Genomic DNA, 16,102 nt, shown 5'->3' on the forward strand with positions numbered 1-16,102 from the left:
CAGTGAGGAGGTGAAGGAAGGACAGACACACAGACACAGGAATGATGTGATTAGATTGTGTTCTCAGCTGGAGAAACTTCAGCATCTTGAAGCTCAGCCTGTTTATTAAATACAGTTAAACAGGGGGTGGGTATCATTGCACACAGCTGAACAGGAGGCAGAGTGGTTACATGCGGTGAACAAAGAGGCACCTTTTGTCAATCTTGAGGAACAGTCTCTGTAGGAGAACAATCTTCAGGCTGAAAACATCTAGGGCAGTGGTTCTGAACCTTCCCAATGCTGTGGTCCTTTATAGTTCTTCATGTTGTGGTGACCCTCGACTATAAAAATATTTTGGTTGCTACTTCATTACTGTAATTTTGCACCTGTTAGGAATTGTGATGTAGATATTTTTGAAGATAGACATTTGCCAAAGAGATGGTGACTCATGAGTTGAGAATCACTGATCTATGGAGAGACAGTTACAATGGACATTTTTTAATGCATACTGTCAACTTTCAAACTCAGACCCAGGGAAGGCTTTGTCTCCCTCTGAGCTTCATTTGAGTAAGACTTTGCCACTCCTATGGGGCTGAAGCCTTGGGGTCCTTGCTCACGTCAGCAACACCCATGGATTTAGGACTTCATTGACTTACATATACATTATGCACTTCTCATTTGAAATTAACTAAATTCATTTATGTTAAGATGCTAGATCAACCAATGATAGAATTTTAAGTAGTAGAACAAAAGAATTCACTCTAAATCCTTTGGAACCATCTAATTCCATGAGATGCTTAGCTCTTATATGTGCCAACAATTCACAATAGGATTTATCATTTACACATCTTTTTTTTTTTTAAAGATTTATTTATTTTATGTATATTGAGTACATACTGTAGTTGTACAGATAGTTGTGATCCTTCATCTAGTTGTTGGGAATTGACTTTTTTTCTTAGGACCTCTGCTTGCTCTGGTCAACCCCGCTAGCTCTGGTAGACCTCTCTTGCTCAGTCCCTGCTTGCTCTGGCCCAAAGATTTATTATTATAAATAAGTACACTGTAGCTGCTGTCTTCAGATGCACCAGAAGAGGGCGTCAGATCTCATTACAAGTGGTTGTGAGCCATCATGTGGTTGCTGGGATTTGAACTAAGGACCTTCAGAAGAGCAGTCGGTGCTCTTACCTGCTGAGACGTCTCACCAACCCCATATTTTTCTATTTGCATATATTAAGGATTTGTGTTCATTGTTTCAATACAGGAAGACAATGTGGTTTAATGTAATTGATGGTTGAAAAAATATGTCAGTTAAGACATGTTCTCCTGTGGTTTATAATGTTGTCTGAGTGCCATTGTTCATTCATTTATTGGCAAATTAGTGTTAGTGGACAATGTTGCACAGGTTCTTAGGAACTAAAACATTCAATGGCAGTCTTCATTTGTTCATGCTGAGGTGAACTTAGACACCTTCTATACTTTGGTAGTTATATTTATTCATGAAGCACCTTTTAATAATTACATAAAATGGCACCATATTTGATGTTTTAATCGAAGTGATAAATTACTTGTATTACTCAATTCATCATTTTGGTTATATAAAATTGGATAATCTAATGCCACTTAGTACACTTACAAAGTTGGATAACAGTCACCACTGCCTAGTTTCAGGTTAGTTTTATTATTTCCAAAGAGAGCCCTTAACCCTGCTTAGCAAATCTGTCTTCATACCCCATTTCTGTAACCTCTAGAAATTAAGTAGCGGAGGATTTGCCTCTTCTGTGTATTCAGGTGGTGGTGTTTAGATTAAAAACTTATTAATGACCTTTTTGCTTGTAGGTGTGAAAAATACAGGACAGAAAACAACTTAAAAGAGAAAAAGACTTACTTTTGTCATAGTTTCAGAGATTTAAACCCACAGTTGCTGGGTCCCAGCCTCAAGGGTAAGACATCATAATAGAGGGAGTGTCTGCCCTAGGGCAGCTGTTTACAAAAAAAAAAAAACCGAGGGAAAGAATCATAGAATGCTGAAATAGCCAGAGGCCAAGTGTTATTTTCAAAGCCCCTCCATCAGTGACCTACTTCTACCAGCTAGGCTCTGCCACCTAAAGATTTCACGGGTTCTCAGCCTGGCACCAGCAGCTAGAGAGCAAGCATATAAAACGTGAGCTCTCGGGATCATTTCAGACTCTGACTGTAACAGCTTCTTAGAGGATTATGTGTTGAAGGTTTGGTTCCCAGAGCAGTGCTAGTCCTTGAGACCTTTGGAAGATGTTTGGGTCATGATCGTTGACCTTATTTATGAATTAGTGTATTAATGTATTCATAGCTTAAAAGACTTGGGAAGAGGGCCTTTGTAATAGAAGCAAGCCTCTCTCTTTCTCTTTCTCTCCTAGCCACTGTGAGGCAGCTTACTCAGATACATTTCTTCTATCATGCTACAGGCCTAAAACCAGCCAGCCTAGGTGATCATGGATTAAATTCTGAAAGAATGAGCCAAAATACAACCTCTGTCACCACACCACCACCTTTCCTTCTTTAACTTGGTTTCTCAGGTACTCTATCATAGAAACACATCGTATAAAAAAGGATCATACAGTTTGTGGCTTTTTGCACCCTGGTTCTTCCAATTAGCACTGCTTTCCAGTTTCATCCACATTAAAGCATGTGTCTGCATTTAATTTCTTTTCAAGGCCAAACAGTACTCCAGTGTATATACATCTAGCACATTTTATCTGTTTGTTGGCTGGCTATGGAGGTGTTTGCACTTTCTGGTGAATATTCAGTGTTGCTATGAACACTTGCATACAAGTTTTTGTTTGAATATTTGCTTTCAGTTTTGGGGAGATTATACATGCCTAGGAGTATAATGGTTGAGTCATTTGATAACTTCATGGCTAGCTTACTGTGAAATCGCCAAACTTTCTGCCATAGCAGCTGAACATTTGCACCCCACCAGCAGTGCATCGGGAGTCCAGTTTTTTACACCTCCATCAACACTTGTTATTTTTATTGTGTTCATGTGAGTAGATAGAAAATTATCTCGCTGTGGTTTAAATGTTTATTTCTGTAGTTACCAAATGACACTGGATTTTTTCCTGCTTATGTTCATTTGTGTACCTTCTAAAGAAACACTTTCTTCAGTTCTTTGTCTATTTTAAAGATATTATTTATTCTTATTTTATGTTTATGTCTCTGTGGGCATACCCCATATGGGTGCCTGAAGAGGTCGGAAGAGGGCATTGGATTTTCTGGAGCTCTGGGAATGGAATTCACATCCCCTGGGAAAGCAGCACGTACTTTTAACATTTTTCTAGCCTCTTTTGTTCATTTTAAATCAAGATTTAAAAAATTGGTGAGTTGTATTAGTTTTATATTCTGGAAGTGAATTCTCTGTCTCTCTTTCTCTCTGTCTCTCTCTGTTTTAGGTTTTTTGAGACAGGGTTTTTCTGTGTAGCCCTAGACCTGGCTGGCCTTGAACTCACATAGAGATTCACCTGCCTCTGCCTCTTGAGTGCTGGGATTAGAGGTATGAGCCACCACTAACCATCTTTGGAAACTAATCTCTTATCAGATTTATTTTTGGATATCTTTGAGAAACAATAATACAAAGCTTAATAATCCACAATTTTCTGATACTCATTTGTTTAAGTTGAAAATTGTATTAAAATGTAGTTTGTCTATGTGTTCACTGCTCATAAAACTAAAGAAAAGAAACCCTCAAACTTTTAAGTTATAGACAATCATCTACTACTCAAGCATTTTCCTAAGTATTAAATATTGAGTTTTAGTGTTTTTGTTTTTTGAGAAGTTTTACTATATAGCTAGACTGACCTTGATCCATAGCAAGGGGATTGAATGCTGGGATTACAGACATGTGCCACACTCCTGACTAAAGTGTTCTTTCTTTTATACTTTTACTATTGTTCATTTCCATAGTTCTGGAGTTTGAGTTTGAACAAGTGCTCTAACACTGAATTATAACCCCATCATACATTACAAACAAACATAGTTTTAGATGTTTAATTTAATCCTTGGGCTAACATTTGAAATTTTACCATGGAATTTCAGTTACAAAATGTTAATTGAGTTAAAAAGGGTCAACATAGTAGAAAGTCAGTGTTCTCAAGCCTCCTGATTCTTGGACCTTTTCAATACTATACTTTGGTTAAATTAAACGTTACTAGGTTACCAAGCTTAGCAGGTTGACCTTTCATGTCCACATTGCAATCAACATTACAAACAATTCATTTCAGAACTTAATCAGCTCCTGACATGTATACAAAATAATTTGTATACATAAATACCATTTGCAAAATTCCTATGAACTATCTAGAGATGTTGTGCCACTCTGGGTGGGGTTAGGAGGCAGAAATCTCCCACTATCAATCAGAATGGAAGATTGCTTTAGGCAAAGTCTTGCTGTGTAGGCTGGCTTGCCCTCTGGAGTGCTAGGATTTCAGGAATGCAGTAACTACCACACTGTGCTTAAATGAAAGCGCATATGAACTCTGAAGCAGCAACCACAGGGCGTGCACAAGTCTGCACAAGTACTCTGAATTTATCCCGTGACTTCCAGTTTAGCATTTTTTACAGGACACTTAAGTGTGTGCCTTTTTGTGGACTCTTTTCCTTATGTTAGTTTGCTTTGTCTGATTAGAGGGGAATCTTTAGTCAGGATACATTGCATGAGAAAAGAACATTTTCAATAAAAAGAATTATAATGAATGGATAATTAACTAAACAAAGATAACTATTTGTCTTAGTTAGAATTTCTATTGCTACAAAGAAACACCTTGGCCAAAAAGCGAGTTGGTGGGAAGGGTAGGTTTTATTTGGCTCACACTTCCACATTGCTGTTCATCATTGAAGGAAGTCAGGACAGGAACTCATAAAGAGCAGGAACCTGGGTAGTAGCTGATGCAAAGACCATGGAGGGGTTCTGATTATTGGGCTTGCTCCTCCAACCAAGGAACATCAGCCCAGGCATGGCACCACCCAAAGGCTAGGCCCTCCACCATCAATTACTAGTTAAGAAAATGCTGTACAGGCTGGCCTACAGGCCCAATCTTGAGGTATATGAGACACCTCAATTTTCTCAATTGAGGTTCCTTCCTCTCAGATGACTATGGTTTATGACATGTTGACATAAATCTAGTCAGCACACCACTGAACAATCAATAATGATTTGGTAATAAGAAGGAATTAATCATTAAGTAAAGACAATGCCTCAGAGTACAAGAATAGCAGATGTGGTGGACATGTTTACAATAGCTGAGCCTACATAGCCATAGTTGAAGGAAAACTCAATGGCAACCTTGAGGTTCACAGCCTGGCAACAGTGTAGAGTATGGTTTATGTAATAAACTATAGATAAAAGGTGCTATAGATAAAAGAAAGCAGAGATGGGTACAAGGGCCTGGGTACCAGTGAAGGAGCTGGGACTCTGCCCTCTGGGTTATGGGTTAGAACTCACAGGAACGTTTCCCTTTACGGTGTTCAGGAGCCTGTGTAGTGAAGCTAGCAAAACTAGCAAGAACATGAATACTCCTGGAAGTTCTGCTGTTTTTAAAAGAGAGTTGTCTCAGAAAAACCAAACAGAGAAGTCAGCCTCTTCCTCTTTGCCACATCTTTCCCTATACTCCCCTGAGAAGGGAAATGTGCTTTGACACCTGATGACAAAGAAAATGTGTATTGTTACATCAGACTCTTCCATCGCTAAGCAAGATCAAGGTAGATTAGGACCTTACCAATAAGCAGATAACTGGCAAAGATGGTCATAATATTTGAAGGACTGATAGCCATAATAAAAGACTCATCAGGAAACATTTCAGATGTGGTTAAGTGGTTATTTTTGTAACCCAGCATAGTAGGGTTATTTATGTCCCTGTGTACAAAAGTTTAACAATGTCTTACCCAGGTAGTCAGTACTAATTAAATACTAGGTGTGCTGAATTTATCTGAAGGTGTGTACCCAAATAGCCCCTCAAATAGGAAGCAGTCTTTTGGAGAACATCTTCAAACAATGCACATGGCAGGTATACAGGAAAGTATTGTAAGACTCTGTCAAGCCTTAGCTTACTGGGAACCCCTGAGTGAAACACATGGAGCTGGAAAAATTGATGCAAAAAGCAAGAGGAATTTATTGTTCCAGTGCACTGGGGTTGTCCCAGACCGGAAGGAGAGGTGGTGACTCTACACAGCTTATTCAGTGAGCTTTTATACAGTTTTCAGGGCAGCAGCCATTAAGCACAGTGTGATTGGCAGAACAATGTGACTTTTTAAACTGATTGGTCTTTAGGGAATGAGGTGGCAAGGACTTCCCTTGTCAGAAGGTGGGCAACGGCTGTCCTGCATAATGTGTCCCCACCCGAAAGTCGAAGGTTGGTTCCCACCCTGTGGTCTGAGGAATGTTGATTAGCCTCTCCCTTCCAGGGGGGCAAGTGTTCCATGACTTTTACCAAAGTTCCGAGCTGACCTTTTCAGTATGAGTTGATACTACATGTCTAAGATGAATGTTCTATTAAGTAAAAAATTGCAGTTGTCAGCAAGCCAGGTCTTCCTGCTCCCAATTGTCCCCTGGGGTTGGGGGCGATGCTGCAGGGAAAGAGCTTTCAAATCATATTTGGCTATTTCTAAGGGCCTTGAAAAAAATAGAAACTCTTCCCTTTAGGTATATCTGAGTTAAGATTTTTTTTTTTTGGTTGCAAGGAATACATGACAAATAACAGCAGTTTCAGAAATAAGGATCAAGATATTTAATAACCTCATGTAACAAGCTATCCGGAGGAGGCTCATTAATAACTTCAAAGTCTCATATGCCCTCACATCTTTCAGATCTGTCATCCTTACAGTATTAGATTTTTGCTTCATGGCTGGAAGATAGGACTCCTTATTTTAGGCACCATTTTACAATTTAGACAAGAAAAAGAAAGAACTGTGTTCCACATCTGCATTCAGTAGATATTAGATGTCAAACTATTTGATAATATTTTTGGAACCATTGAATGTACAGAATGTGTCAGGCTATATAATTTAATTATTAGTGTAGAAATATATAATTTTGGTTCTCTTGCAAGCTCTATGGATCTAAATATGAGGCTCTTGAGACTCCATTTCTACCTCATGGCATGCCTCACTCTGTGCATAAAGAGAAGGGTTCGTCTTCAAGCCCACATACCTGTCAAAATTCTTCTTCCCCAGCCTGCTTGTTATATACTCCGGGAATTATCCTATTTACTTGTAGTTACTATATGGTGTTTTTGTGGGTAACATTTTATGTAGCAGTGTTTTGTGCTGTGAAAATCCCTGTAAAATATAGTATCTATTGGTAGAGAGAAGATTTTATTTTTTTAGCTTGTTCATCCAGATGAATAAAACGTCAAATGATATGTAGCTGCCCTTTAAAGGGGCATTTTCTGCGCTGCTATTCTGTTTTCTGTTTGATGTGAGCAATTAAATGTTGGCTGAATGAAAAAGAATTTCTTAGTAATGACTAGATAGTTTCTTGTTGTCCAACTTGTATCTTTACCGGGCTATTCAAACCTTCTCTGCTGTTTTGGATCAATTTATTTTATTTACATGAGTACACTGGAGCTGTCTTCAGACACACCAGAAGAGGGCATTGGATCCCTTTATAGCCATGTGGTTGCTGGAAATTGAACACAGGACCTCTGGAAGAGCAATTAGTGCTCTTGACCGCTGAGCCATCTCTCCAGCCCGCTTAGATCATTTTTTGTTGTTGTTGTTTTTTTTTGAGACATGGTTTCTCTGTGTAGCCCCAGCTGTCCTGGAACTCACTCTGTAGACTAGATTAGCCTTGAACTCAGAAATCTACCGACTCAGCCTCCCAATGCTAGGATTAAAGGCATGTGCTGCCACTGCCCACCTAGATCAAATTTTTGAGAATGGAAAAATTATGTAAGTAGAAATTTTCAGTGTGGTTGCAAAAATTCAGTGAAAATGAACTAATCTAGTGTTATTTGATAATTTTATATTGCTAACTTTCCAATATTATTAGAAATATAGTTTCTCTGTTCATCTTCTATCTCCTTTGACTTTTTTTTTTTTTTTCGAGACAGGGTTTCTCTGTATAGCCCTGGCTGTCCTGGAACTCACTCTGTAGACCAGGCTGGCCTCGAACTCAGAAATCCGCCTGTCTCTGCCTCCCGAGTGCTGGGATTAAAGGCGTGCGCCACTACCGCCCGGCCTCCTTTGACTTTTTAAGGTTTATAAAATAGAATTTTCTTTAGCTTCTCTAGAGGGGAAAACTGCCTTTTGAGTTGTTTATGTATTAAGTTATTTAAATAATGGAGATGTTTTTCTGCCTATAATATTTTTTTGAGATGATGTTTTCTTTTTTTAATTTTTTAAATTTATTTTATTTTATTTATTTATTTATGTATGTGTATGAGTACACTGTAGCTGTACAGATGGCCGGGAGCCATCATGTGTGTAGCTGCTGGGAATTGAACTCAGGACCTCTGCCGGCCCCGCTCGCTCCGATGTAATTCACTGTAGTTGTCAAAAGACACACCAGAAGAGGGCGTCTGATCTCATTACTGGTGGTTGTGAGCCACCATGTGGTTGCTGGGATCTGAACTCAGGACCTTCGGAAGAGCAGTCAGTGCTCTTACCCGCTGAGCCATCTCGCCAGCCCCTGAGATGATGTTTTCTTGAAAAAAATATTTTCAGTTTCAAAGGCTGAAAACAAATCCACGAGAACTCACTAAACACAGGAAGAGTTTAGCTTCCTAAACAGATTGTGCAGTAGATAGGAAGTGGCAGCGGGATCCACAGCCTCTGATTGTCCCAAATCACAGGAGTCATCAACTAAGTACTCGGAAAAGGAAAACAATCCATTTTCAGCTAAAAGATATGAGTATAATGTGTACCATAAACTCACAGTGCCTGTTTTAGAACCAAGCGTGCTTGTGACTTAATTTAAATTTTTCAATGCAACATTTCTCAAATCCCTTAAATATCATAGATGATCTATTATGTACAAAACATGGCTGTTGAGAAACACCATTTCCTTGCCTTCTGGGAGGAACCTTTGGAAACATCAGCAGCAGGTGCAAAGTATTCCAGAGAGAGGGCTGGCTAGAAAGAACATATATATTCATCAGTTCCAAATTTCCCTGCTTCTGAGGGCTTAAGAAGAGGGATTTCTTGAGCTGAGGAAATTAAAAACAAAACAAACAGCTATTCTATGATGCTGGAAGAGGACTAGAAATGTTCTGGGATATTGTGAAATCTAGACTTGAAATTCATTCTCATTTTCTTATGCACAGCTTCTAACATCCTTGGATTCTTCAGAGTAAGGAGCATTTTGTTTCATGTTAATGAAGTGACTTGTAGCTGGAAGCCATTAGGTAGTGGTTTCAAAAGAGTAAAGAATGATCAGAGTTTTTAGTTCTACATCTTAATCCTTGGGAAGGAAAGAGAGACCACAGGTTAAATTGGACACTAGGACCAGTAATACAGTCAACTTGCCTTTGAGATGAAGACTTTATGAACACTCAAAATGTACAGAGATCAAAAGAAAGGCGGAACATGCGGAGGATGGCAGCCCAGAAACTGAGAGCCTACTCACTCTCCCTACCTTTGTAGATCTTTTTCTTATGGTCATTCACCCATCTCTTGGTAATATTTTAGAATTTGATTTTGGGGATTATAGAAAGTTGAGTTTGATATGCCATTATCATTGAACATTTTTGATGCTCAATGTTCTTGTAAATATACAGTGCTGTATTTGTCAAGGCTCAGTTATAGAGACAATTGGAAACATTTGGATGATATAAGAAGAAGCTAGTTGTTCTTGAAACTTACTGGAGCAGGTTATGTCTCCTGGATAAATTCTTAGTGTATCAGTTGTGAACCTGTCCATCAAAGTAAGGTCTGTGCTCCTTCTGCAACCTTCAGAAAGCTGGAGTCAGGAAGGCAATTGTTTTAGATTCTTGATTCCACAACCACACTGCTGTCATATGCATGCAATGGAGTATGAAGCCATTACCACTGGTGTAGACTCCTTCTAGGTCACACTCTACTTCCTGTATCCACTCCAGTGAAACAGATGTCACCAGCATCCCACTTTTTATATGTTATTTACTGAAGCACATTGTCTCAGTCAGGGTTTCTATTCCTGCACAACTATCATGACCAAGAAGCAAGTTGGGGAGGAAAGGGTTTATTCAGCTTACACTTCCACATTGCTGTTCAACACCAAAGGAAGTCAGGACTGGAACTCAAGCAGGTCAGGAAGCAGGAGCTGATGCAGAGGTCATGGAGGGATGTTCCTTACTGGCTTGCTTTCCCTGGCTTGCTCAGCCTGCTCTCTTATAGAACCCAAGACTTCCAGCTCAGAGATGGTACCACCCACAAGGGGCCCTCCCCACTTAATCACTAATTGAGAAAATGTCCCACGGCTGGATCTCATGGAGGCCCTTCCCCAACTGAAGCTCCTTTCTCTGTGATAACTCCATCTTGTGTCAAGTTGACACACAAAACCAGCCAGTACACACATACTCCCAAATACTCACTAAAACAAATAATAACAGAGTATCTTTGAAAGGGGTGAGAGCAATGCAGGAAAGTTATCTAAGTAGTGGGAGCAGAGACCGTAGAATGGGCCAAGATGACCTTCCTAAGCCAGTGATGTCTATGTGAAGACTTGTAAAAGCTAAGAAGGTAAGTCTGTGGGTATTTAGAGCAGGGTCCTGCAGCAAGAGCACAACATGCAAAGACTCTGAGACAGAACTTGTATGGAATGACCAAGTGATGGTACCTGAATGGCTAGCACTGATGAGCTCTCTGCTAGAGATTCATACTTATTCCAAAGAAGAAACTTTTTTTTGTTCCTTTTTTTAGAGACAGAGTTTCTCTGTATAGCTCTGCCAGTACTGAAACTCACTGTAAACCAGGCTGACCTCAAACTCAGAAATCCACCTGCCTCTGCCTCCCAAGTGCTGGGATTAAAGGCGTTCACCACCACTGCCTGGCAAGAAGAAAGTTTTTAAGTAATCCCTTGCTTGGTTTGCTATACATAATGTATTTTGAATTATGATAATCAACAGTTTTTAGAGCATTCAGACTAATATATGCTTCTTGAAAGACAAAGTGAAATCTAGTAGTGCCATATTTGGAGCTACTCTGCTATAAAATAATATTCTTGCTACTAAAAATGCTGTCATCCGGGTTAGTGTGCTTTTCTTTTTAAAAAGGTAGGCATAAAAATTAAAAATGCATATGTATGATTTCTGGATGGAGTGTCTTTTAAAAGTAATATTTTACAATTATTTTTTGAGAATTTCATAGAACACATTTTGAATATATTCACCCCAAATTCCTCTCATTACCACCTTCTCCACTTTCTCATTGCATTTCTTCCCTTACCCTCTGAATATAGTTTTGGCACTCCATCACCCAAACTTGGAATCTATTTCTCCCCTTGCCTTGTGTCTTAGGGTTTCATTACTCCAAAGAGACACCATGATCAAAGCAACTCTTATAAAGGCAAATATTTAATTGGGGCAGGCTTACAGTTGCAGAGGTTCAGTCCATTATCATCATGGTGGAAAGCATGGCAGTGCCCAGGCAGACATAGTGCTGGAGGAGCCAAGAGTTCTATATCTTGATCCAAAGGCAGCAGTAGGAGACTCTTTTCTTCAGGCAACTAGGAGGAGGGTCTCTTTCACACTGGGTGGAGCTTGAGCATAGGATCTCAAAGCCCATCCCTACAGTGACCCACTTCCTCCAACAAGGCCATACCTATTCTGACAAGGTCATACCTCTTAATAGTGCCATTCCCTGTGAGCTAAGCATTCAAACAAATGAGTCTATGGGGGCCAAACCACTATACCCAGCATCTGAACAGGCAAAAAGTTCAGCAGAAGTAACATCCTGCAACTTCCAAAGAAGAGCATAACAAACCTTTCAGGGTCCTATAAGGCCTCTAGGAGTGTGTTTAAAGAAAGACCAAATAGATTTTTTTCTCTCTGGTGACTTTCTAAGGAAGGACCAGCCAGGAGGTGCAGGCCTCAGAAGTGGCTGGGACAGGATTCTTCTACCTCTGTCTACACCTAGGAGGGACTGTGGATCCACAACCCTCTGCACTCCGGTCTTTCCAGAGGAGAGATGATCTCCCAGAAGTGCGGACACAGGCTTACACACCCACAGGAGGAAGAAGCTCCAGCCAGAGACAGCAAGAACATCTAATACCAGAGATAAACAGATGGCGAAAGGCAAATGCAAGAATCTTATCAACAGAAATCAAGACTACCTGGCATCATCAAAACCTAGTACACCCACCACAGCAAGTCCTGGATATCCCAACACACCGGAATAGCAAGATTTGGATCTAAAATCATATCTCATGATGGTGATTGAGGAATTTAAGGAGGACATGAATAACTCCCTTAAAGAAATACAGGAGAATACAGGTAAACAGGTACAAGCCCTTAAAGAGGAAACACAAAAATCCCTTAAATAATTACAGGAGAACACGAATAAACAAGTAGAAGCCCTTAAAGAGGAAACACAAAAATCCCTTAAAGAATTACAGGAAGACACAACCAAACAGGTAAAAAAATTGAACATAACTGTCCAGGACCTAAAAATGGAAGTAGAAACAGTTAAGAAATCACAAAGAGAGACAACTCTGGAGATAGAAATCCTAGGAAAGAAGTCAGGAACCATAGATGCAAGCATCACCAACAGAATACAAGAGATAGAAAAGAGAATCTCAGGTACAGGAGATACCATAGAAAACATGGACACAATAGTCAAAGAAAACGCAAAATGCAAAAAGTTCTTAACCCAAAACATCCAGGAAATCCAGGCCACAATGAGAAGACCAAACCTAAGGATTATAGGTATAGAAGAGAGTGAAGACTCCCAACTTAAAGGGCCAGTAAATACCTTCACCAAAATTATAGAAGAAAACTTCCCTAACCTAAAGAAAGAGATACCCATGAATATACAAGAAGCCTATAGAACTCCAAATAGACTGGACCAGAAAAGAAATTCCTCCTGTCACATAATAGTCAAAACACCAAATGCACTAAACAAAGAAAGAATATTAAAAGCAGTGAGGGAAAAAAGTCAAGTAACATAAAAAGGCAGACCTATCAGAATTACACCAGACTTCTTGCCAGAGACTATGAAATCCAGAAGATCCTGGGTTGATGTCAAACAGACCCTAAGAGAATACAAATGCCAGCCCAGGCTGCTATACTCAGAAAAAATCTCAATCACCATAGATGGAAAAACCAAAGTATTCCATGACAAAACCAAATTTACACAATAAGTTTCCACAAATCCAGTCCTTCAAAGGATAATAAATGGAAAACTCCAACACAAGAAGGAGAACTATACCCTAGAAAAAGCAAGAAAGTAATCTTGCAACAAAATTAAAAGAAGATAGCCACATGAACAGAATTCCAACTCTAACAACAAAAATAACAGGAAGCAACAATTACTTTTCCTTAATATCTCTTAATATCAATGGACTCAATTCCCCAATAAAAAGACATAGACTATCATACTGGGTACTTAAACAGGACCCAACATTTTGTTGCATACAGGAAACCCACCTCAGTGACAAAGACAGACACTACCTCAGAATAAAAGGCTGGAAAACATTCCTCCAAGCCAATGGTCCGAAGAAAAAAGCTGGAGTAGCCTTTCTAATATCTAATAAAATCAATTTTCACCCTAAAGTGATCAAAAAAGATAAGGAGGGACACTTCATACTCATCAGAGGTATGATCTACCAATATTAACTCTTAATTCTGAACCTCTATGCTCCAAATGCAAAGGCATCTACATTCATAAATGAAACTTTACTAAAGCTCAGAGCACACATTGTACCGCATGAAATAATAGTGGGCAATTTCAACACCCTACTCTTTGAAATGGACAGTTCATGGAAACAAACTAAAGAAAGACACAGTGAGACTAACAGAAGTTATGAAAAAGATGGATTTAACAGATATCTATAGAACTTTTTATCCTGAAACAAAAGGATATACCTTCTTCTCAGCACCTCATGGTACCTTTTCCAAAATTGACCATATAATCGGTCACAAATCAGGCTTCAACAGATACAAGAAGATTGAAATAATTCCTTGCATCCTATCAGATCACCATGGACTAAGGCTGCTCCTCAATAACAACATAAACAATAGAAAGCCCACATACACATGGAAGCTGAACAAACAACACTCTACTCAATGATAACTTGGTCAAGGAAGAAATAAAGAAATTAAAGATTTTCTAGAGTTTAATGAAAATGAAGCCACAACATACCCAAACTTATGGAACACAACGAAAGCAGTCCTAAGAGGAAAACTCATAGCTCTGAGTGCCTCCAAAAAAGAAACTGGAGAGAGCATACACTAGCAGCTTGACAGCACATCAGAAAGCTCTAGAACAAAAAGAAGCAAATTCACCCAAGAGGAGTCAAAGACAGGAAATAATCAAACTCAGGGCTGAAATCAACCAAGCAGAAACAAAACAAACTATACAAAGAACCAAACCAGGAGCTGATTCTTTGAGAAAATCAACAAAATAGATAAAGCCTTACCTAGACTAAACAGATGGCACAGAGAAGGTTTCCTATTTAACAAGATCAGAAATGAAAAGGGAGATATAACAACAGACACTGAGGAAATCCAAAAAATCATGAGAGCCTACTACAAAAGCCTACACTCAACAAAACTGGAAACCTTGCATGAAATGAACAATTTTCTAGACAAATATCAGGTACCAAAGTTAAACCAAGGTCAGATAAACGATCTAAACAGTCCCATATCTGCTAAGGAAATAGAAACAGTCATTACTAGTCTCCCAACCAAGAAAAGCCCAGGACCAGATGGGTTTAGTGTAATGTTTTATCAGACCTTCAAAGAAGACCTAATACCAATACTCTCCAAACTATTCCACAAAATAGGAATAGAAGGTACTCTTGCCAATTCGTTCTATGAAGCCACAATTACTCTGATACCTAAACCACACAAATACCTAAGAAAGAAAGAAAACTTCAGATCAATTTCCCTTATGAATATCAATGCAAAAATACTCAATAAAATTCTTGGAAACCGAACCCAAGAATACATCAAAATGATCACCCATCATGATCAAGTAGACTTCATCCCAGGGATGCAGGGGTGGTTCAATCTTCAGAAACCCATCAACATAATTCACTATAAAAACAAACTCAAGGAAAAAAACCATATGATCATCTCATTAGATGCTGAGAAAGCATTTGATAAAATCCACCTTTCATGATAAAAGTCTTGGAAAAATCAGGAATTCAAGGCCCATAATTAAACATAGTAAAAGCAATATACAGAAAACCAGTGGCCAACATCAAACTAAATGGAGAGAAACTTGAAGCAATCCCACTAAAATCAGGGACTAGATAAGGCTGCCCACTCTCTTCCTACCTATTCAATATAGTACTTGAAGTCCTAGCCAGGGCAATTAGACAACAAAAGGAGATCAAAGGGATACAAATTGGAAAGGAAGAAGTCAAATTATCACTGTTTGCTGATGATATGATAGTATACTTAAGTGACCCCAAAAATTCCACCAGAGAGCTCCTAAACCTGATAAACAACTTCAGCAAAGTAGCTGGATATAAAATTAACTCAAGCAAATCAGAGGCTTTCCTATACACAAAGGATAAACAGGCAGAGAAAGAAATTAGGGAAACAACACCCTTCACAATAGTTACAAATAATATAAAATACCTTGGTGTGACTGTAGCTAAGCAAGTAAAAGATCTGTATGACAAGAACTTCAAGTCTCTGAAGGAAATCGAAGAAGATCTCAAAAGATGGAAAGATCTCCCTTGCTTGTTGATAGGCAGGATTAATATAGCAAAAATGGCCATCTTGCCAAAAGCAATCTACAGATTCAATGCAATCCCCATCAAAATTCCAACTCAATTCTTCACAGACTTAGAAAGAGCAATTTGCAAATTTATCTGGAATAACAAAAAACCTAGGATAACAAAAACTATTCTCAACAATAAAAGGACCTCTGGTGACCTGGCGGTGATGGCTCATGCCTTTAATCCCAGCACTTGGGAGGCAGAGGCAGGTGGATTTCTGAGTTCGAGGCC

The 16,102-nt window shown here is 39.0% G+C and overlaps 1 protein-coding gene across 1 annotated transcript in view; it reads right to left on the reverse strand.

The window, feature by feature from the left end:
- Rad21 (RAD21 cohesin complex component) overlaps positions 1-5,602 on the reverse strand; it is a 38,915-nt gene extending 33,313 nt beyond the window's left edge. The window contains exon 1 of the mRNA XM_031358062.1: positions 5,453-5,602. The gene's annotated coding sequence lies outside the window, so the exon portion shown is untranslated. The remainder of the gene's footprint in view (positions 1-5,452) is intronic.
- Positions 5,603-16,102: the final 10,500 nt, after the last annotated feature.

This window comes from Mastomys coucha, unplaced genomic scaffold, assembly GCF_008632895.1.
Source record: "Mastomys coucha isolate ucsf_1 unplaced genomic scaffold, UCSF_Mcou_1 pScaffold7, whole genome shotgun sequence".
Classification (NCBI taxonomy): domain Eukaryota; kingdom Metazoa; phylum Chordata; class Mammalia; order Rodentia; family Muridae; genus Mastomys; species Mastomys coucha.